The sequence below is a fragment of the Delphinus delphis genome, chromosome 3 (assembly GCF_949987515.2).
Source record: "Delphinus delphis chromosome 3, mDelDel1.2, whole genome shotgun sequence".
Lineage (NCBI taxonomy): Eukaryota > Metazoa > Chordata > Mammalia > Artiodactyla > Delphinidae > Delphinus > Delphinus delphis.
The window spans coordinates 124,674,954-124,698,740 of NC_082685.1; the positions used below are offsets into that span (position 1 = coordinate 124,674,954).

A 23,787-nucleotide genomic window follows, 5' to 3' on the forward strand; every position below is an offset into this window, starting at 1 on the left:
GACTTCGGCTCTAGGCATCTGTAAAATTGAGGACGTGTTATTGTATTCATATTATTTCAATGTACCTTGAACAACAGGCTAAAAAAAGAAGAAGAAGAGAAGAAAAAGAGATTTGCTGAATGGCCATTTGATTGTTGTGTTTTTAACAAGCCATGGACATTACACTGGGGCCTTTTAACTCACTGGTGACACAGCTTTGAGCATGTTCTGTTGTAGGTTGTAATTGATCATACTTCACTGTAAAATGGAAGATAAGGCTGACAAAAGAATTGTGGTTATAAAGCCACTAAGAGGAAGCTAAGAGAGGGATGCAGGTAAGCTAGTTTCCAAGACATGAAATAGAGAGCAGGAGAGACTGTGCTGTGGCCCAGGCTTAAAGAATTCATGAATTCCAGTGTGAGCTCTGTCAGTTACCTCAACATTTTGTGCTGGCTTTTCCTCATTACCTCGGCCAGGTGACTGCCCCTGACCTGTCTCAGGTTAATAGATAAACTAATGATGGCAATGTGCCTGACATCCTCCATGTTCTCCTTTGGCCCAGAGCAGGCAGCTGAGCTGGAGCACACATTTGCCACGGCTCTCCACGTTGCAGGTATTGGAAACTGAGGACTCACCTGGCTGACCTGAGCCCCCAAATTCCCACAATTCTGCTCTCCATACCGTGTGATCTCAAGAAATATGAGACCGAGAAGCAGCTATTCACCTGCCACGATCTGCCAGCTGCCTACTGCTGCGGGGTTACACACTTGGAGGAAGTGACCCTGGAGGAAGTGAGAGTTGAAGGATGGACAGGATTTCTGCAGATCCTCACCTGCACAATGAGGAGAATCTTCCATAATGTGAGGGACTTGTTTTGCATCTTAGTCAAGAAGACAGTGGATCAACTGCAAATCCGACAAGGTGATCTCACCTCCTTTTGTTCAAAGTAGGAGGGAGGGAAAGATTGGGCCCTTTTGTATAATACTGAACCCTACTTCCTGGTTAGAGTCCCAACTCTGTTGCTTATCAGCTCTGTGACTTGAGGCAGCTACCTTAACATCTCTGTGCCTCAGTTTCTTATGTGGGAATTGGGGAAAACAACCAGTAACAGTTATTGGCTGCTTACTAAGCACCAAACCCAGTTCAGAACGCTTTACTCATATTTATTCATTTACTCCTCATAATGACCCCATGAGGTAGACACTGTTATTGTCCCAATTTTACAGGTGGGAAAACCGAGTCACACAGCTGGGAAGTGGGAGAGGCAGCATTCAAACCCCAGTGGACTGGCCCCATTATATCCATGCTCTTAGCCACTCAGCAGAGTGGTAAACAGTGTTACCTCCTTCACAGGGTTGTTGAGACACTTAACGAGTTGGTCACGTGAAGTGCTTAGAGCATGCAGTGCCAGCCACCTGCTGAGTGCTCAGGAGATGTGAGCTGTCACTGTTACTCTTGTTCTGCTCTCATCGGGGGTTGGTGAAGAGGACACTAAAGTGGAAGAGGGCATGGGAGCAGAGATGGGCCAGCAGGAAACAGCAAGGTTGGGATGACTTGGGTCTTCCTTTCCCTGGAAGTCCCCCTTTCCCCCAGGCAGCAGGGATGATACTACTGGGATCCAAGAATACACAATTTTATCTCTGTACAACATGCCACAAAGAATTTCTGTGCTCACATGGGCCAGGTGATCTGTGATCCTGTCTCCATGCTTTTGAGGCTCTGAGCACAGGCAGAAAAATCAAATCACTCACCTCACATTGCTTCAACAGGCACTTCCTTTCTGTTTCAGTTTCCTAAGAGACACCCCTTTTCTCCAGGGGTCTGCCACCTGGGGCTCTGCTCTCTGCGTTTGCTGCACATCCGCATCATCAGACCCATTTCCTGCCCTCTCTGCCCTCTCCTGTGCCCCAGGAGGCTAACCTCTATGGACTGTTTAGCCAGACTCCCTTGCCAGCGGGCTTCTGTTTGGGCTTGGTCAATGAGAGGCACCAGTGGAAAAGAAAAAGGAAGGAGAAAGGGATCAGAATAGTTCTTCCCTGCTTCACCAGTGTCTGACAAGGGCTATGACCTTCACTGCTACAGCTTCCATCAAGGGTCCCCTCCTCCACAGTCCCCACCCTGGGCTCTGGTAACTATTTTCTCCTCTTGTCCCTTTACCCTAAGGGTGCTCATGGCTTCCCACTGTTCCTAGCGTCTGGATGCCTTGTCACCCTTACTTGCTTCCCTTACCCATGTCACACCACTGTGGCTTAATTCACGCTCTGCACTTCCACCAACTGGTTGAACCCAGGTCCCTGCCAGGACCTTGGCTGATATACCTATGTGCATGGGGACCATTTTACCCATGAAGCCCAGAGGTTGAGCTGTACCTATTCCATTAATTATTATGATATAAGTTAATCTGGTCGTAAATGCTGATTAGTACCTTGTTAATGTTGATTAACATTAAAATTGGAAGTGACAGATGAGCATGAGAAAGAAAACAAGTATTACCCATATTCTCAGCACCAAAGATAAGCACTATTTTACCACGAACAATTTTTCTTATCACAAAGGGATCATCTTGCATTGTTTATTGGCTTAAATATATTCTGAATAATTTTCTTCCTCAGTAAGTATACTTCAACACTAATGAATTTGCTTCTAATACCTCTAAGTCAAAATTCCTAATGGCTGCATAGTATTCCACCTATGCCATTTCCATAGTTTAATCAGTCCTGTACTAACAAACATTCAGGTCAATTCCAATTTTCCTTGTTATAAACACTGCTGCAATAAACATCTTTGTACAATACAAAATATCACTTGAAAATACAACACAATAAACTCAGGCTTCCTAAAGGCAAAGCCGCCCCTATGCTGCAGCAGCACGGCCACTCCCTCTCAAGAGACAAGAATATCTGCCCTCCGTGCCTCCCACTGACGTTGTGAGGTTCAACTGAGAAAATGTATATGCAAGTTCTTTATAAACTGTAAAGTGTATGGAGTGGTTTTAATAGTACAATCTTCTTCTTTCACAACAACCCTGCAAGGGAAGCATGGCGGATGTACCCTCAAGGTACACTGTACTGACAAGTTTGGCAGACATAAAGAACTGAAGGCTTTCTTTTAGGCTTTTATGTGTTTATTTCTCTTTAGCACAACACAACAAAGCATTGTGTGTAAGGAAAGCAGCCTTCCTGTACTAGAGTAAACTACCAGCTGGCAGTATATTCCATCAGCACATTAACTCACTGTATCCCTTCCAGAGCACCGTTTCCAACAATTGAAGGAATCTGAGTCGTCTGAAAGGTCCCCAGGGCCCTGAAGCCCCTCACTGCCGATACTGGTAAGTCCAACTCCTACAGCTGATTAGTCATAATGACTACTTTCTGGTCTTTTCCTGATAGTCTCTTCTAAAAAGCACTTTGGATAACTCTGCTTGATTTTTAAAACTGAGCAACAGGTTAGTTTCTATGGGAATGTTTATGTCAAATACAGAAACTACACTGACATCTCACATGAAGACCACCCCACTGCTCAGAAGAAGGCACTCCGTTTTGGACACATTCTTGACTTACCTTCTGCATGTTCTCTGCTCTTGCTACGGCAATTACTATTAAAATGTCAAACACAGTTTCCTGGAGCAAGAGTCTTACATAGTTTTTCATTCTTACAAGTTTTCATTCTTAATGAAAGGTGTCGAACAAGCTTTTAAAGTCTGACTTGAGTCACGCTTAATGTTATTTGTTAACCAGCGTGAAAAGAAAAGGTTTCTATACATTAAAGTGGTTATGTTCTACCAAGGGGAATGATGTTCCAGGGCATGTTATTCTACATGATTGCTTGTTTTCTACTGTGGTTTGATTTTTTCCAACAAAAATTCAATAAAGGGGACATAACCCTACTTTATAATGTCAAAAGGAGTTTTGTCTTAAATCCTCATGAATTAAAAAAATGCACAAAGCCTTCTCTCTCACTCTTTTCTCAACTACTTGGTCATTTTTATCTCTTCCGAGAGGGACAGAAAGGAGGTGCAGGGAACAGTGTTTATGTGCCAGATGTGACTAGCCTCAACAGTATGAGAGGCCCACAGCTTGTTTTCTGTGTGAGTTGAGGAAGCACCTGCCACCTAGTCAGACAACCTGATCCAGGGGTCTTGGCAAGGAAAGGTCTGCATGCCTCGCACAGAGATACTGAAATTGCTTTTGTTTCCTTCCTGCCTAATTTTATCTCTGTAGATATTCCACTGTTTCCATGGGTTTATTCATTTCCATCACTACTACTGACCCCATTTTTTTTATACTTGTGTATTCAACCAAAGAAAATGAATAAGAAAAACAATTATGATAGTGAAAAAAAAATGATTCAAAACTGCCATATGGGGCTTCCCTGGTGGCGCAGTGGTTGGGAATCCGCCTGCCAGTGCAGGGGACATGGGTTCGACCCCTGGTCCAGGAGGCTCCCACATGCCGCAGAGCAGCTGGGCCCATGTGCACCAACTACTGAGCCTGTGCTCTGGAGCCTGCAAGCCACAACTACTGAGCCCATGAGCCACAACTACGGAAGCCCACGCACCTAGAGTCCGTGCTCTGCAACAAGAGAAGCCAAGGCAATAAGAAGCCTGTGCACTGCAATGAAGACACAGCACAGCCAAAAATAAAAACAAATAAATACATTTATAAAAAAGAAAAGAAAAGGAAACACTGGGTCCATCCCCCACCCCCTTCCCTCACTTTAAAAAAAAAACAAAACTGCCATATGTGAGATCCACGGGCGTCCCTGATTAATTTTCATTTTCATTCTTTAGCTCTGAGCTTGGTCTGATTCAGTAAATGTGTGAATAAGTATGGTCATGGACTTGATTTCCTCGCAGCTTTAGAAAAATGAACTAGCCCAAGTCTCTTTCTTACCAGAATAGTCTCCTGAAAGGCAAGAACTGTGATTCCATGTGCAAGTGGTCCCAATGCCACAGTGGCAGACCTTGGTCACAGAGCAATCCCAAAGTGGGAATTCCTATAGATTTTAGAGAGCAGCCAGCTAACACTGAAAGCATCACGTTGTAGACAACACTGGCCATTCCTTTGTTTGTATCTCCCTTGTCTTTTGTTGGATCCATAGACTCCTACCCATTTTGGGTGCTCAAAATACTGACTCTGAAAAAAATAATCAATTAGCAAAAACCAAAGGGTTAGAACACTCAGGAGTCTAATTAAAAAAAAAAAAAAGCATCAGCATGATAATTGTACCAAAAGTACTTGTGGAAATCTAAAAGTGGGGAGATCACTGTATGTTGGGAACAACTGGGAGAGACCCCATGCAGGAGCAGAGCTGAGCTGAGCTTTGGATATGCAGGATGATTGGATGGGACTGAGCGAGATAGGCAGGAAGAGGAAAGATGTGGCATCTGTGGGGTACAGGTTGACAGAGGTGAGAAGGTAAGTTTGAACGGGTGTGTTAAGGAAATGGTGAGTCTGACTAGAAAGAGCTTTCATGAAGAGGTAATGGCACCTGGGGGTGGCATGTCATTAGGAACCAGTTAGTTCACTGGAAGCCTTCGAGATTTGGACTTGATCCTACAGGCAACAGGAAGACACTGAACATTTTTAGGCAGAAGAGTGGCAGGGGAAAATACCTTTAAAGACGATTAATGTGGCACTGATAACCAAAATGAATGTCAGGAGACTCCTGTGCAGTCCAGCTGTGAGGCCACAAGGTAGGAGAAGATGGTGGCCTTGGCAGTGGAGAGGGTAGAAATGAATGACCAACACTGGCAAAGAAGACTTGACACAACTCTGGGAGCTGCCCAGCATCCTCTCAGGAAATACCTCATGGATAAAGTTTTTTTTTCTCTTTCTGTAAAAATCCCCCTATTCTATTCCTTTATTTTTCCCTTGACAGTCGGATCAATGATGCTGTGCTAAGATGTCAGAGGCAGACGATGACTTAAAATAGGAGCAAGAGAACACACAATTGACCAGCGACAAGAAATATTAAGCAGCGAGCACACTATAAGAAATAACTTCTCATAAAATTCCTTCAACATTCTGGTAAAATATAGTTTTCAATAGTAAAAAACCAAAAGAATTGGATAGGGTTCGGGGGAGTTACACAAGAAGCCATTTACTCCAAATTTTTCTTCAAGTTGTGGCATTTGGGTTGTGGCTGACTCCTATGACACTAAGAGAAAGCAAGTTAGCCTGGATTAAATATAATTTTTCCGCTTTCCAAATTACCTCAATTGCTCATGGTCATTGCCCTTCACACATCTGGACTCCAGGAATGAGTCATTTAAAGAGGCACCCCGATACAGAAGTTTCTGTTCTCTTCCGTTGCGCTAATGTGTATTCTGTACTTGGACCGCCTGTTAAACAAATCAGGGAGGAAAACAGGAGTATCTAAAGCAGCCATGCAAAGTTCCACAGGCACAGTGTCTGAAGGAAACTGAGCCCGGCCAAAATGACCTCAGGCATCTGCCAAGGAGAAGAACCTTGCTTCTAAGAATGTTCTGCGGCCTTCCACATCTCCTTCCATGACAAGCATCAGTGGTGTGACAATTAGGCGTGGTGGGTGGGCATTTCTGTGGGCTGGCAGCCTATTTTAACTTCCAACTGTGGGAGTGAGCTTTAACTCTGTGCTAAAATTAGGGGAATCCAGCAACTCCTGTGGTTATTTCAATCAGTTCCCACTTATTGGGTAGTAGCAGCACAGTTAAGTAATAACATGGTAACCTTGCCAAGACATAAATGAAATGCTGAGCGTTGCCCAGTTGGATCTGCAATCGCTTCAATGATCTAAGTGGAGAACCAAAGCAACAAAATTGCTGGCACCTCTGGGGGTGGGGGGAGCTGGGGACATGGCTAGAATCCCCAGAGCAACTCTTCTGATGCTTGGGGAAAATTTAAGGGAGAGGAACCGATTGGCCTGGCAGTCCACATCTCCCTGAAGAAATGCCAGGAGTCTCAATGGTCAGGAAGCCTCGGTTTGATCTCCGCTCTCGAAGACCACACACTGGCTCTGCCAGGGCAACTCACTGCCAGAGCCAGGGCATCCAACCGGACCTTGGCCCTGGTGCTTGGGTTCACACCATAGTAACGAATGCAACAGTGATCTAGATAAGCAGCTTCTATGGCCGTACTACGCACAACATGGTCTAGGCTGTCTCTACGCTGAGAGGAGAATTTCCTCCAGCTGAAAGAGAAAGAGGCCATGATGCCAACTTCCAGTTCAGGCCAGGTGGCCATGGTAAGGAGAAGATGAAAAGGAGGAGGAGGGCAGAACCAGAAGTCTTGAAGAAAGGTTCTATCAAGGATGCTTAGAGCACCAAGGGGCTGATCACCCCTAAACCATCCTCACTGCGTTGGGGTTAGAGTTGGCGGGGAGGGTGAGGAGGGAGGCCTGAGGTGGTGAAGGTCGCTGATAACCACAGAGTGACCCAGACAAAGTGACCCTAAGTTTCTGGATTATGCAGGGCTTTTCATTTCACCTCCCCTACCCTGTGCTGGCCATTTCCTTCTGGATGGTTAGGCTGATCTGAGTTCAAGTCCAGCCCACCCTCAAAGGGCAGGAGTTACACAGGGGCAGGAGGGGCATGAGGCAGGACCACCGGCAGCCATTGCAGAAGTCCGCCTACCACACACACCATTACCATTTAGCCCATCTGAGAACCAGAATGAGCCACAGGAAAGGAGGAAAAGGAAATCAGCCTATCGGGTTGATGTCCTACTGTGGCTGTCAACTCCAGCTGCACTCCGGAATTATCCGGGGAGCTTCTTAAAAATACTGATCCCTGGTCCTACCTCCAGATAGTGGAAGTCAATGAGTCACAGGCAGGGCTTAGGCTTCAGAATTTTTAAATCTCTCCATATGATTCCAACGAGCAACAGGAATGGCAAACACTGCTTTAGACTTTCCAGCAAAGGTTAGGTAAGGGAGAAGATTGAAGCTTGGACTAACAGAAAGCGTGAGCATAAGCTCTGGGAGTTTCCAGGTGGAGTGGCCCATTAAATGTGACCAGACCAGTGTCCCTCGTCCCCTACCTGAGGGTCGACTCACCTCCATACCACCCGGACAAGGAATGTGCCTGGGCCTCTGGACCACTTCTCCCTGCCAAACACACATGAGGCCAGGCCACTCAGAATGGGACACAGCTGGCTGCTCGAAGTTCACCTTATGTCGAGCTGATTTCAATGATCTCTTCTATTCTTAGTAGAAGGCACAAAGAAAATTCCACACAATGTTAAAAAAAAAAAAAAAAAAAGGCTGAGCACCAGCTGTATTTATAGGATTGGTCCTGTTAGACTTTCAATGAAGAAGCCTGCTCAGGTCAGAGTGGCGGGTCTCAGCAGTTCTGAAGCTCATCTGTCCTTTCTTGGCGCCTAGAAATCCACCTGTCCCACGTCCCATGCCCTGTACACCATGGCATCTTTCATATTCTAACAGTACCAAGGGGTTACAAGCTTAATGTGTTACTTTGCCTTTTGTTTTAACAATTGCCTTCACTGCCTTATCCTGAAATTGGGGCTGTACTGAAAAGTTAGCAGCTTTTGTTTCATTAATTAATGTTTTCATTCAACAGATCTTTATTAAGTCTATTCCATGCCAGGCAGTGCTGGGTTCCAGGAGAATGGTGGGACAAAGGCAGTCACTGTTCCCCCTTCATGGGAGCCTTCCCTAAGTAATCATATAAACACATGTCAAATCACAACTGTGATCCTCCTGGGGCCACACCTGGTGTGAAGGTTGGGGAAGGGAGGCTTGAGCTAAGATGGGAGAGTGAGGAAGAGTTAACTGGGGAAGGCTAGGGAGCTGGGAGAATGGTCCAGGCAAAGGAGTTGGGGAGGGAACACGCATAGGAGGAATTGAGAGAAGAGCTGTGTGTGACTGAGGCCCAGAACAAGGGGGAGGGGGGAGGGGGAGGGGGAGGGAAGGTGGGGAGGGGGAGGGGGAGGGGAGGTGGGGAGGGGGAGGGGGGAGGCCATATGAAAATGTGTTATCATTAACCTAAGAAAAATAGAAGGCCATCAAAATGTGTTTACCCGTCCAGGGTAAATGTAAAGATGTCAGAAAGAGCCTCCAAATTTGGTACTCTCGTACCCCTAATTCATACCATTACTTTGTACTTGGGTTTTAAAACCTGGAAAACTCCTCTTTGAAACTGTAAAACCCTTTTAAAATATCCAAAGGCCTCTATCATTGATTCATTCTACAACTACTCCCAGGCACCCCCTATGTGCCGGGCAGCTGCCCATATAGAGCTTACACCTATGGGAGACAGATCACGAACAACAGATGAGTTGCCTGGGTCCCCCCGGCACTCCTGAGCCTCCCAGTGCTTCTCTGTCCCCAGTCGTCCTCAAACTGGCACTGGCGTGAGCCAAGTGAGATAACAGCGAACAAAACAAAGTTCCTACTCTTACCAGGGTGCCAGCCTAGTGACAAGAGGCAGGTAACATATAACAAGTAAATATGTATATACAAAACCCAGGCACTTGCAAATGCTATGAAAAATAAATCAGGTAAGGGGCCTACCAAATGATGAAGGGCTTGCTATTTTAGATTCAAGAGTCAAAGAAGGTTTCTGATTCTGATTACGTGACCTTTGTGCAGGGAGCATGCTGGGAAGCTACTTAGAGGAATAGCATTCCACAGAGATGGTAAAACACGTGCAAAGACCCTGAGGTAGAAGCATGTTTTGCGTGTTCCAGAAACATAGGGAGGTGAGGGTAGCTGCAGAGGGGTGAGCAGACGTGGGGCAGCACGACGAGACTGTTCCTGGGGAGCAGAGGATTGTGATATCAGAGACAGAGGCAGGAGCCAGACCACACAGCATCTTGCGGGTCACAGTAAGCAGTTTGGATTCTGTGTTGCAGTGGGAAGTCAGCACGTGCAATATGCTGACTTTTTTTTTTTTTTTTTACAAGGTGGCTACATGTTGAGAGAAAATAAATCAGGTTAAGGGGATAGAGAGAGACAGGAAGACCAGGGAGACTGTTTAAAACAAGTGGTCAGAGAAGTTCTCTCTGAGGAAGTGACTTTAGGGCTGAATCTTAAACTATCTGAAGCAGCAATCATGCAGATACCTGGGAGAAGCTAGTTCCAGGCAGAGAAAACAACACTGAAGTGAGAATAAGCTTGACATATTCTAGAAAGAGCAAAGAGGTCAGAATGGCTGGTCTACATTATGGGAGGAAGAATGGGAGGAGACTAGGCCGGCGAAGCAGGCAAAAGCCAGTTCAAGAGGCTCTTGGAGGCCAGAGTAGTCCTTTTATTCTAAATCACTGGAAAGACTTTGGAGGCTTTTAAGTAGAGAAATGACATATTTGTTTTAGTAGGATTACTGATTGCTGTAATGAGAATAGACAATAGCAGGGAGGAAGTGGAAGCAGGGAGATGGGACAGGAGGCAGCTGCCTAGGATGGTGATGGTCTGCACTGCAATGGCAGCAGTGATTAGGTTCCAGATCTATGATGAAAGAAATGGCAGTCCTCGCAGGTGAACTGGATACAGAGGTGGAAAAAAAGTGGAAATCAAGGATGGATTTTGCTTTTGTTGTTTGTTGGTTGTTGAGGGAATCCGATCAAAACCCAGGGGATTTTCATGGTTGCTCTTGACCAAGAAGAGTGCGGTGCAAAGCCACAGCCTCAGGCAGGGACAGGCCTGGCGAAAAGCTACAGCCCAGCCATGGGGGAGACTTGGAGGGAAGAGAATAATGCCATGAGACTGGGGCCAGGGCAGCAAGGAGAGAAAGGGGAGGCCTGGGCCCCCCTAGGAGAGTGGCCGTGGAGAGAACCTGTGGGGGAAGACTTTAGTTTTGTTCCTACATTGTTTTTTAATCATTATAGAGTAAAATTCAGGTAGGGGAGATGGGGCGGGTGGATATGTGCAGGTCTATGAATTTCAGAACTTGTATATCTACACATAACCACTACCACAATCCGGATACAGAACAATTCCATTGCCCAGAAAACTCCCTGGTGATATCCCTTAGCGCGGTTCTCCATTACTATAGCTTTGCTCTTTTGAAACTGTTACATAAACTAAATCATATAGTATATAACCTTCTGAGGCTTGATTCTTCCACTCAGCATGCCTTTCAGATGCCTTTAAGAGTCATTAAAATTGCTGCTTTTTATTGCTGGATAAGTATGCCATTGTATGGCTGCATCACAGTTTGTTTATCCATTTACCTATTGAAGGGCATTTGGATTATTCCCAGATATGGACAATTATAAAAAGAGCTGTTCCAGACATTCCTGTATAGGTTCTTGTGAGAACGTAAGTTTTCATTTCTCTAGGGTAAATACCCAGGTGTGGGACTGCTGGGTTGTATAGTAAGGGTGTGTTTAACTTTATAAGAAGCTACCAAACTGTTCTCCAGAGTGGTTGTTCCATTCTGCATTCCTACCTGCAATGTATTACAGTTTTTCATTTACTCTGGCTCTTTGCCAGCACTTTGTGTTGTGAACATTTTTCTTTTATTTCACCCATTCTAATAGATTTTTAGTGGTATACAATTGTGGTTTTACTTTGCATTTCCGTAGTGACTAATGATGCTGAGCATCTATTTATGTGCTTATCTGCCATCCGTATGTTCTCTTTGGTGAAGTATTCTTTTGCCCACTTTCTAATGGGTTGCTTGTTTTCTTCCTATTGACTTTGGAAAGATCTTCATATACTCTGGATACAAGTCCTTGTACAGACATGTAATTTGTAAATACATTTTCTTAATGTGTGTATTGGTTTTTCTTCTCCCAATAGTGTCTTCTTCTTCCCTGATAGTGTCTTTCACAGAGCAAAAGTTTTTAATTTTGGTAAAGTCCATCAATCATTTTTTTTCTTTTGTAAATCTTACTTTTGTTCATGTTTAAAAACTCTTTATACAGATGTCACAAAGAAAAAAACTACAGACCAATATCACTGATGAACATAGATGCAAAAATTCTCAACAAAATACTAGCAAACAAAATCCAACAGCACATTAAAAGGATCATACACCATGATCAAGTGGGGTTTATCCCAGGAATGCAAGGATTCTTCAATATACGCAAATCAATCAATGTGATACACCATATTAACAAATCGCAGAAGAAAAACCATATGATCATCTCAATAGATGCAGAAAAAGCTTTTGACAAAATTCAACACCCATTTATGATAAAAACCCTTCAGAAAGTAGGCATAGAGGGAACTTACCTCAACATAATAAAGGCCATATATGACAAACCCACAGCCAACATCATTCTCAATGGTGAAAAACTGAAATCATTTCCTCTAAGATCAGGAACAAGACAAGGATGTCCACTCTCATCACTATTATTCAACACAGTTTTGGAAGTTTTAGCCACAGCAGTCAGAGAAGAAAAAGAAATAAAAGGAATCCAAATCAGAAGTAAAGCTGTCACTATTTGCAGATGACATGATACTATACATAGAGAATCCTAAAGATGCTACCAGAAAACTACTAGAGCTAATTAATGAATTTGGTAAAGTAGCAGGATACAAAATTAATGCACAGAAATCTCTTGCATTCCTATACACTAATGATGAAAAGTCTGAAAGAGAAATTAAGGAAACACTCCTATTTACCACTGCAACAAAAAGAATAAAATACCTAGGAATAAACCTGCCTAAGGAGACAAAAGACCTGTATGCAGAAAACTATAAGACACCGATGAAAGAAATTAAAGATGATACAAACAGATGGAGAGATATACCATGTTCTTGGATTGGAAGAATCAACATTGTGAAAATGACTGTACTACCCAAAGCAATCTAGATTCAATGCAATCTCTATCAAACTACCAATGGCACTTTTCACAGAACAAAAAATTCCACAATTTGTATGGAAACACAAAAGACCCTGTATAGCCAAAGTAATCTTGAGAAAGAAAAACAGAGCTGGAGAAATCAGGCTCCCTGACTCCAGACAATACTACAAAGCTACAGTAATCAAGACAGTATGGCACTGGCACAAAAACAGAAATATAGATCAATGGAACACGATAGAAAGCCCAGAGATAAACCCACACACATATGGTCACCTTACCTTTGATAAAGGAGGCAAGAATATACAGTGGAGAAAAGACAGCCTCTTCAATAAGTGGTGCTTGGAAAACTGGACAGCTACCTGTAAAAGAATGAAATCAGAACACTCCCTAACACCATACACAAAAATAAACTCAAAATGGATTAAAGACCTAAATGTAAGACCAGACACTATAAAACTCTTAGAGAAAAACATAGGCAGAACACTCTCTATGACATAAATCACAACAAGATCCTTTTTGACCCACCTCCTAGAGAAATGGAAATAAAATAAAAACAAAAATAAACAAATGAGACCTAATGAAACTTCAAAGCTTTTGCACAGCAAAGGGAAACATAAACGAGATGAAAAGACAACCCTCAGAATGGGAGAAAATATTTGCAAATTAAGCAACTGACAAAGGATTAGTCTCTAAAATTTACAAGCAGCTCATGCAGCTCAATATCAAAAAAACAAACAACCCAATCCAAAAATAGGCAGAAGTCCTAAACAGACATTTCTCCAAAGAAGATATACAGATTGCCAACAAACACATGAAAAGATGCTCAACATCACTCATCATTAGAGAAATGCAAGTCAAAACTACAGCGAGGTATCACCTCACACCAGTCAGAATGGCCATCATCAAACAAAAAGTCTACAAACAGTAAATGCTGGAGAGGGTGTGGAGAAAAGGGAACCCTCTTGCACTGTTGGTGGGAATGTAAATTGATACAGCCACTATGGAGAACAGTATGGAGGTTCCTTAAAAAACTAAAAATAGAATTACCATACGACCAAGCAGTCCTACTACTGGGCATACACCCTAAGAAAACCATAATTCAAAAAGAGTCATGTACCACAATGTTCATTACAGCTCTATTTACAATAGCCAGGACATGGAAGCAACCTAAGTGTCCATCAACAGATGAATGGATAAAGAAGATGTGGCACATATATACAATGGAATATTACTCGGCCATAAACAGAAACAAAATTGAGTTATTTGTAGTGAGGTGGATGGACCTAGAGTCTGTCATACAGAGTGAAATAAGTCAGAAAGAGAAAAACAAATACCGTATGCTAACGTATATATAAGAAATCTAAAAAAAAGGTTTTGAAGAACCTAGGGGCAGGACAGGAATAAAGACACAGACATAGAGAATGGACTTGAGGACACGGAGAGGGGGAAGGGTAAGCTGGCACAAAGTGAGAGAGTGGCATGGACATATATACACTACCAAATGTAAAATAGATAGTTAGTGGGAAGCAGCTGCATAGCACAGGGATATCAGCTTGGTGCTCTGTGACCACCTAGAGGGGTGGGATAGGGAGGGTGGGAGGGAGATGCAAGAGGGAGGAGATATGGGGATACAGGTATACGTATAGCTGATTCACTTTGTTATAAAGCAGAAGCTAACACACCATCGTAAAGCAATTATACCCTAATAAAGGTGTTAAAAAAAAACTCTGTATAACAGATCATGCAGATTTTCTCCAATTTATTTTCTAAAAGTTTTATAATGTTAGATATTACATTTAAATCTATGATCCATTTTGAGTTAAGTTTTGTATGAGGTATCAGGTTTAGGTCAGGATTTAGTTTTTGCGTATGGATTTTCAATTGTTTTAATACCATCTGTTGAAAAGTATCCCTTCTCCATTGAACTGTTTTCGCACCTTTGCCAAAAATCAGTTGGCCCGTATACACTACCAAACATAAAATAGATAGCTAGTGAGAAGCAGCCGCATAGCACAGGGAGATCAGTTCGGTGGTTTGTGACCACCTAGAGGGGTGGGATACGGAGGGTGGGAGGGAAGGAGACACAAGAGGGAAGAGATGTGGGAACATATGTATATGTATAACTGATTCACTTTGTTATAAAGCAGAAACTAACACACCATTGTAAAGCAATTATACTCCAATAAAGATGTTAAAAAAAATCAGGTGGCCCTATATTCTGGGGGTCTACTTCTGGGCTCAATTCTATTTCATTGATCTATGTGCCTGTCCCTTTGCCAATATGTACCATACTGTCTAGATTACTCTAGCTTTATAGGTCTTATTATTGGGTAGTATGATTCTTCCAACCTCATTCTTCTGTTTCAAAATTGTCTTAAATATTCTAATTCCTTTGTCTTTCCATATATATTTCAGAATCAGCTTGTCCATATCTACGAAAAAAGCCTGCTAGAATTATGATTGTAGTTGTGTTAAATCTATTGATCTATTTAAGATTAATTGGCCTCTTTACAACATTGAGTTTTTCAACTTATAAACAGGATGCCTCTCCATCTTTAAGTCTTCATTGGTTTCTTTCCTCACCATTTTGTAGTTTTAGGCAAACAGATCCTGTACATGTCTCATTATATTTATAGCTAAAATCTCACTTTTCAGAGCTATTGTAAATTGTGGGTTTTGTTTTAAATTTTTGGTTTCTAATTGTGCATTACTAGTATATAAAAATACAATTAATTTTTGTGTGTTTGCCTTGTATCTTGCAACTTTGTTAAACTCACCTATTGGTTCTAGGAGTTTTTTTGTAAATTCCTTGGAATTTTCTTCATAGAAAAATGTCACCTGTGAATAAGGACAGTTTTACTTCTTTTCCAAGTGTATGACTCATTTCTTTCTTTTGCCTTACTGCTCTTGGTAGAAATCCCAGTATAACATTGAATAGGAGTGGTGAGAGTGGACATTATTGCCTTGTTCCCAATTTTAGGAGTAAATCATATAATCTTTCACCATTAAGTATGATGTTAGCTACAAGTTTTTTTATAGATGCCACTTATTAGTTTGAGGAAGTCCCTTTTAATTTCTAGTTTGTTGAGTGTTTTTATCAAGAATGGACATTGAATTCTGTCACATGCTTTTTCTGCAGCAAATGAAAAGAACATGTGATTTTGTTTCTTTAGACTGTTAATATGGTGGATTACACATGATCATGGTAAAATATTCTTTTTATATATTGCTGGATTTGACTTGCCAATACTTTAAGAGTTTTTTGTGTCTCTGTTTATGAGGGATATTGATCTATAGCTTTCTTTTTTTGTGTTATCTTTGTGAGGTGCACCTTAAAGCAGTGTTTAGAAGGACATTTTATAGCATTAAGGGCTTACTTAAAATATTTAATAATGCTAGAAAAGAAGAGAGGATTCAAATCAATAATCTAAGTTTCTACCTTAGAAAACTAGGGAGACAATACCAAAATGAACCCAAAGCAACAGAGAAAATGGAAGTAATAAAAATGAGAGCAGAAATCAATGAAATAATAGGATCTATTTGGTATCTGGTTAATGCTGGCCTCATAAGATGAGTTGGGAAGTGTTCCACCTTCTGTTTCTGGAAGAAATTGTGTAGTATTGGTCTAATTTCTTCTTTAAATGTTTGAGAGAATTAACTAGTGAAATCATTGGAGCCTGGAGGTTTTTCAGGAGATTTAAACTATAAATCCAGTTTCTTTAATAGTTATAGAACTATTCAGGTTGTCTACTTCACCTTGGTGAGTTTTGGTAGCTTGGGCTTTTCAAGCAAAATGATACAGTTTTTCTAAGTTGTCGAATGTATGTGCATAGAGTTGTGTGTAGTATTCCCTGATTTTTTTTTTAATTATCTGTGAGATCTATGCCAACATCTTCTCTTACATTCTTGGTATTGGTAGTTTGAACCCCCCTCCCAATCTTTCTCTATTTCCCTTTATCTCTCTCTCTCTCCATCTTGCTAGAAGTCTGTAAATTTTAATGATATTTGCAAAGAATCAAATTTTGGCTTCTTTTATTTTCTCTATTGTTTTTCTGTCTTCAATTTCATTGATTTCTACTTTTTATTGCTTTCTTTGCTCCCGTTGCTGCCATTAAGGGATTGCTTGGGGACTGGGGTGTAAGGGAACAGAGAAAAGAAAAACTAAATGATGAATGTTTACACTCTTTCTGAGAGTTAGGAGTCTCTTTTCTCACTCCTTGGATGAGCTTCTCCTGGAGCTCTCCAAGTCTGCTTCCTGGAGCTCTCCAGGTCTGCTCCCTAGAGCCCACTTCTAAGTTTTCAGGCTGTGTTGAGTTCAGGATGGGGGATATTGGAGGGAAAAAAAAAATGATAAACTCACCACCAGTTCAGTGGTACTCCAATTTCTGATCTTCATCCCTAATTTACTTGCTTCTTTTTAGGTTTCAGAGCCCTCATCCATTTTGTCTTGTTTTTATAGTTGTGGTCATTCAGTACAACCAGATGGAGTATGTTCCTTCTACATGATCCAGAACTGCAACTTTTCCCCCACATTCTTTGAGCCTGTTCAGAAAAGGGCTTGGGACCTGATATATTGGGCCATTTTACCTTCTACCACCACCACTGCTCCATCGCCATGAGCTTATCTTCCACAACCACTGCTTTTACCACCACCTCACCTCCATGAGTTCCATAGGGATCGTCTGCAGCTGGGGTCGAGGCAACTTTGATGATTGGCACATGGAGGACTGCATACAGCCCAGACAACTAAGAAGAATTTCTTCCTTCAGAGATCAATTCCTACTACGTAAGAATTAGTAGTTTGTTCCAAAGGGGATACTTAGTGGACTCAGTCTTGGGGCATCACGTTCAAATGCGGTACAGGTTGTCCTGGAGGCCTATGGTTAGTCTCAAGAAGTTTTCTTCCAGGCCAGACTGATAGTACATGAGATGACTTGATTTTTCTTATAAACTTACTGAAAGGAAAAGCAGGCTTTCGTATTCTTCAGGCTCATGCACAGTCCCTACAGTCTTTTCTGATGCTAGGTGGATTTGGTCCAGGTTTCCAGAGCTCTGCTGAGAATGGAGAGTCAACCTGCGCTGGGTATCACATCATCCTCATAGAGGACCAATTCTCCTAGTGCAACGAGAGAGGAATGTTCCAGGGGCAATACCCTTGCAGCGTGATGGAGAAGCCTGACACTAATGAGGAACCCATCCTTTACCTACAGACATGCCTGAACCGAAGGAGCCTAGCAATTCAAGGGCCTGTGTTTTTAATATATTTTAAAATTGAAGTCACCGAGGAAATGAGGTAGGTGGGTGGCTCAAAATTAACGGTCATCGTGCGCCAGGCTGGTTGTCTCACCATCTGTTATACAATAAAAGAGGATCAGATAAACACAGGAATAACCTCTGCCTCCATGATAATGTAAATCATTCCCTGCATCTTCTGTCTTTCATTCAGACAAAAGTCGTAGAAATGAACAATTCATGCCTAAACATAGGAGACCTTGAAAGCTAATGTATGTCAAATGTTTATTCTAGGTCATCATTAAGGGGCTGAGTGGATTTGATTTTAAACACAGGCTATTCTGTCAGTGGGGAGTAGGAGAGATAAAGTGTTTTGCAGTGTGGAGACAGATCTTTTAAAGACACATTGCAACTTTTCTGGCATGCACAGTAAGTTATCTAGATAATTCTTTTTATAGGACATGAAATGTTGTCTCCTGAGCAGTGCAGAGCATACTGTGTTAGAGAAACAATGCTTTTTCTCTCACCACTTTGTGCAAATGCCATTTTTCATTACCTACAGAGTGGGAGCTTACTAGAGATCGAAATGAGAGCAGGGCTGCCCTTCCCGCAGCTGGTCAGGCACTTCCTGACATTCACTCAGCAAGGACCGCCTTGGGAGCCCTGGGAGGTCTTCCCAAGTCGCTTCCCCCACCATGAAGTTTGGAGCACCCAGCCCTCACAGGCGGTCGCATCTTTTCAGGTTATCCATTTCCACTGCCCCCATTCTCTGCTGAGGGTTTTGTGGGTGGTAGTTGTCGTTTTTCCCACCCAGTCCAACCAAAGGCAGCTAAAGAAAAAGTGCCAAGGCAAACAGAACGAAAGCCTTGGGGATCCAGTAATGAGTACAGAGCGTAGAGTGTGGTAATCATTCTTTTGATTTGTGCTCAGATATGTTTTCTATTTGCTTCAGCACAGAACGCACATTTTCCCCCTGGATTGCAAATAATCTGAACCAGGGTAAAACCATTACAAAGTGGCCTTCAAACATCATGTCTGCACTGGAACTGAATGACTGATCGGACATTTAAATACAGAAACTGGGAATTGGAGTGAATTGCAATGATACAGTTTTTAAAAACATGCTCAAAGTTGTTCAAATCATTTTTGCTTTCTTGGCTCTCTCTCGCTCTCTTTCTCTAAGAATTCTGAATTCTTCCTTTTAATTTTGTTCCCATTTTTTTCCAATTTTAATGTTGTTCAATGATTTGGTTGTACCCACAAGGCCAAAAATAAAAAGTTATTTTCCCATCATTTCTAACAAATAAAACAAGGAAAGAAAATGAGATGGAATTCTCAACATCCCCAGTGTCTGGTGATCTCTACCGTTTTTCCAGGGCCAACTTCTTGAGATAACCAATGCCTTCTTATGTTGTCATTAATGTCTCCTGACTAGCCTCTCTGAAGTTGAAGACAAGCAAAGAAATAAGTACTGTACACATAGAATGACTGCTTCAGCTGAGTGTCCTCCACCCCCACCCGGGAGAGGGGGGAGGAAAAGCTGAGATGGAAAATAGATGTAGGGGCTGACACTGTGCTGGATGAGACTCTTGTCTGGCGGAGCCCCCTAGCAGGGCTCCAAGTCCCAGGTTAATGTCAAGTGCTGGGTTTTCTTTTAGTTACTCAAGGATCAAAGGAAAATTATTCAATAAAAAGGAACTTAAAGGGGACTTCTGGGCCAATACAAACTTTAATCAAAAACACTTGTTCAAACGCAGCTTCCTTGACCTGCCTTTTCATATTGTCTTTTTAGTTCTTATACACATTTGTGATTAAAATAAGGATTTTCTCCATCATAATTCAGCATCCCCTTTCCTCTCAAATGACCAGAATTTCACAAGGGTGACACGACAGTTTGTTGCTAAGGAACTGAAGATATATGCTACAATTCAGCATTCTGATAGAGAAGAGTAAATTCTTTTCAACAGATTGGATATTAAGTATAAATAAGCAGGGTGCAGGCTAGGTATTACAAATGAAAGCAGCAAAGAAAGAGAAACACATTCTTGTTAGAAATGTGGATATTAGCCACCTCCTCTAGAAAAGCTACTCTCTAATAACCCTCAATTGCCTCTTACTTGTAAGAATACCACTCACACATTTGAACTTTTCACTTCAGCTTGTTTCGCTCCCCTCGGTTCAGATCCCTGTTCCTTCACATTGGTGTGTCAGAGATTTATCACACTGTGACCTTAATCACATTCTCCTTTAAAAAGAGTCAAGCACAAACTTCCCCGAGTCTCTAATATTCTAGGTATTCATCAGGGAGACTGGAACATAAAATTCCTCCCACTTGGAGTACACCCACACCAATGTTTCTCGAAAATCTATTTATCTTAGTCACGACCTATGAACATGAATAGAAAGTGGCTAATATCTCCCTGCATCCTGTGAGCCTGAGAGCTGGGAAAAGTTAGAATTTATAGAGTTGCAATTTCTAGGGAGAAGTGCAAAAACTTCTCAGCTTTTTTAAAAAAACTGGTTTCTTTAAGAAGCAGAATGTTTTAAATGTGCCCTTTTTCTTTTGCAGCATTAAAAAAGATCTCTGCCTCTCAATTTGGTTCGCCTGCTACCATGTAGCTGATTTTGTGATTGTTAGATTAAGAAAAATAGGGAAATCTAACAGCAGATGATTCCACAAATGAATGGTGCACATACAATAATACGTAAGTACATACCATGAATTAAACAGGAAATGGATACAAGCAGAAAAGGAAAGAGTGATCCTTTGAAAATTGAAGATAAGAGCTTACTTAGTTATATAGAAAATTACAGGAAGGTGTGACCTGAATTTGACTGAAGAGAAGTAAACTTCAGTGGCCAAATCCTTGGGTACTAAGCCAACATTCTGCTTGAATTTTATCTGTAGCTACTGTAGTGGGGGACAATTCAGAGTGATGTATGTTTACCCTGCCTAATTGAACAGGTTGGACCCTAATGAGTTTTCTGAACACAGCAAAGAAGCACGCTGCATGTGAAAGGGAAACCAAAGGGTATATGGAAATGAAAGAAAAAAAAAAAAAAAAGTCCTGTAAACATGGGAAAGTTCATTTGGTGGGTTGGAAGAAGTCCAAACAAAATAGGTATTAGAAAGGTGATGTAGTCAAAAGATACTCACCCTGGACAGAAGAGGGCTATAAACATAGAGTTTGACCTCCCATAAATGATACAGGCACGTGTGGACAAGCAAACAAACTTGGAGTATGTTACTTGCTTCTGCCCATTATTTATGCTACACGGGATTTCTGTCTGCGCACCTTGGAGTTTCTTCCAAACACCCCAAAAGACTAAAGTCTATACACACTCTGAGAATTAAAAGTAAGAGTGCCGCTAAATCTAAATACTTAATCAGGAATGTGTAATTGAAGACAAACCTTTGATTAGTACCAACATAAATTTCGTTTAAGGTGATTTGGGTTATTTAGTCCTAAAACATATGTTAAATTCCTTCTGTCTAGGACTCTGTCAAGGGGCAGAAGGATCAAAAAAAGGAACAAGGAATAGGCTCTGTCCTTGGGGAGTTAGGACATGACAGTAAAAATATATTGAAGAAGGACACAGGACTGAACAAGCAAAGGATCCTAAGAGCGGCTTTGGCCAGATGAGCTACAGAAGAGATGAATAATCAGAGAAGGGCTCTCAGAAGAGAGATGCTGGTCCTGATAACTGAAGGATAAGAGGCAAAGGAGAAGGAAGAGGGTGTCCTCGGGTAGAGAATGACTTAAGAGAAGGCAAGGAGGCTGGAGTAGCCTTCAGATGACTCGAAATATTCTGGTTATCCAATGGTTTGTAACAAACCACCCCAAAACTTAGTAGTTCACAACAAACATTTTGCTCACACGTTTTGCACCTCAGTCATTCAGGAAGGGCTCAGCTGGGTGCTTTGTCTCTGATCTACATGGTGCCAGCAGGGGCTGGAGGGTCCATTTCCGAGATGGCTTTTCACTCATAGGTTTTGCTCTTGGAGTCCCTGGCCTGCCTGTCTCTCTCTCCCTCCCTCTCCTCCATCTCCCTCGCCTGGACTGGGGCTCCTCACAGCACGGCAGCCTCAGGGGAGTAGGACTTCTTACATGACAGCTAAGGTTGCAAGGATTCCCAGGGGCACAGCCAGAAGTTGCAGGGCTTCTCATGACCTAACCTTGGAAAACCCAGGCATCACTTCCACCACATTCTATGGCCAAGCAAGTCACAAAGGCCAGCCCATATTCAAGAGAATGGGAATTAGACTCCATCTCTCAATGGGAAAAATCACGATGAATGTGTAGCCAACTGTAATCCACCCCAGAGAGCAGTGAATAAAGCAGAATATATAAACGGCAATGCCTGAGAACAGGAACAATCATTAGAGCAAGAGGCAGAGAGGAGTGTGGAGGGCTTTGAAGGTGGGGTGAAGAGACTGAACGTGTAAAGAATAACACTTCTGCTCCTGGCGTAGCCTCTCTTGCGGAACTGCGTTCAGCCAGACAAAAGAGAGGGCTCTGACGTTCTAGTGCTCCCAGATACTGGACTAGGTAAGTGAAGGAGACTGAAATTCCCATCTGAATCTCTCTAACAGGATACTTTCTGGTCAGGGCATATTTGGTTGTGAAGAAGAGAAACTCATTCAAGCCAGTTTAAGAAAAACAATCACCTCTCCCGAAGCACAACAGGCAAGCATAAGAGCATCCCAGGACGAGAGGTAAGGGAGCTGGGTCACAGGAAGATGGACAGATCTGACCCTGTAACCCCCGGGGTCAGGGTGACCTGCTCTGTCCTGCCATCTCTCATCTCTGTGCTAGCTCTGATCTCTTGCTTGTCGTCACAGAGGAACTTTCTCTGCTGATTCATCAGAGTACACATAACTGAAAATGGCTGCCTCAGGCCTGCATGGTGTTTGATTTCTACGTGGCCTGTATGCCTTTGATTCCAAGCACCCAACATTATCCAGTTACACATTGTATGTCTCTTATCTTGAATTCTGGAGAGGAGGTCTCTGGCTGGATGAGACCAGTCAGTAGACTGGTTCCCTTTGAGTCAAATATCTACTCTTAGTGTAATCAAATAAAGCAGGAGAACAGGTTTAGATATTTAACAAAAAGTAACATAAACACACAGTCATCTAGTCTGCCCTCCCACCCAACCATCAGGGAGAGGGCACAGGTGGGGAGCGATTCAAGAGAAAAGGTATAGGATGGGGCTTCCCTGGTGGCGCAGTGGTTGGGAGTCCGCCTGCCGATGCAGGGGATGCGGGTTCGTGCCCCGGTCCGGGAGGATCCCACATGCCGCGGAGCGGCTGGGCCCGTGAGCCATGGCCGCTGAGCCTGCGCGTCCGGAGCCTGTGCTCCACAACGGGAGAGGCCACAACAGTGAGAGGCCCGCGTACTGCAAAAAAAAAAAAAGGTGTAGGATGGCTGAGTGACGAGGAAGAGGATGATATGGAAAACATGCCAGCCTAGAGCTGGGAACTGGAATGAAGACAGAATAGCCTGGTCCCCAAGCCATTCCTCATTCATATCCCAAACGCTTCCCTGATGGAGTACCATTTCCCATTTCCTGTTGAACTTGACTTGGCAGCCTCGATGTATGAAGCAGTAAAGTAATGGACAGTAATGGATAGTATCAAAAATGGTCCTTTCTTATCTGGCTCTCACAGAGGATTTTAATGCTTTTAATAGTATTGAGGGTGTTAGCCCTCTCTTCTTATATCATTCTTCAGCATACATATCTATACCCAAGTCATAAGGAAAGACTGATGGCATAAGTATAAGCTCTTTAATTTTGTCAATGAAAATTATTAATTAAAAAAGTG

At 42.5% G+C, this 23,787-nt stretch overlaps 1 long non-coding RNA gene across 1 annotated transcript; it reads left to right on the forward strand.

The window, feature by feature from the left end:
- The first annotated feature begins 569 nt into the window (after positions 1-569).
- On the forward strand, positions 570-19,280 carry LOC132422224 (uncharacterized). The gene is made up of 3 exons (XR_009518835.1): positions 570-900; positions 3,228-3,307; positions 17,769-19,280. It is a non-coding gene; the product is annotated as an uncharacterized lncRNA (long non-coding RNA).
- The last annotated feature ends 4,507 nt before the right edge of the window (positions 19,281-23,787 follow it).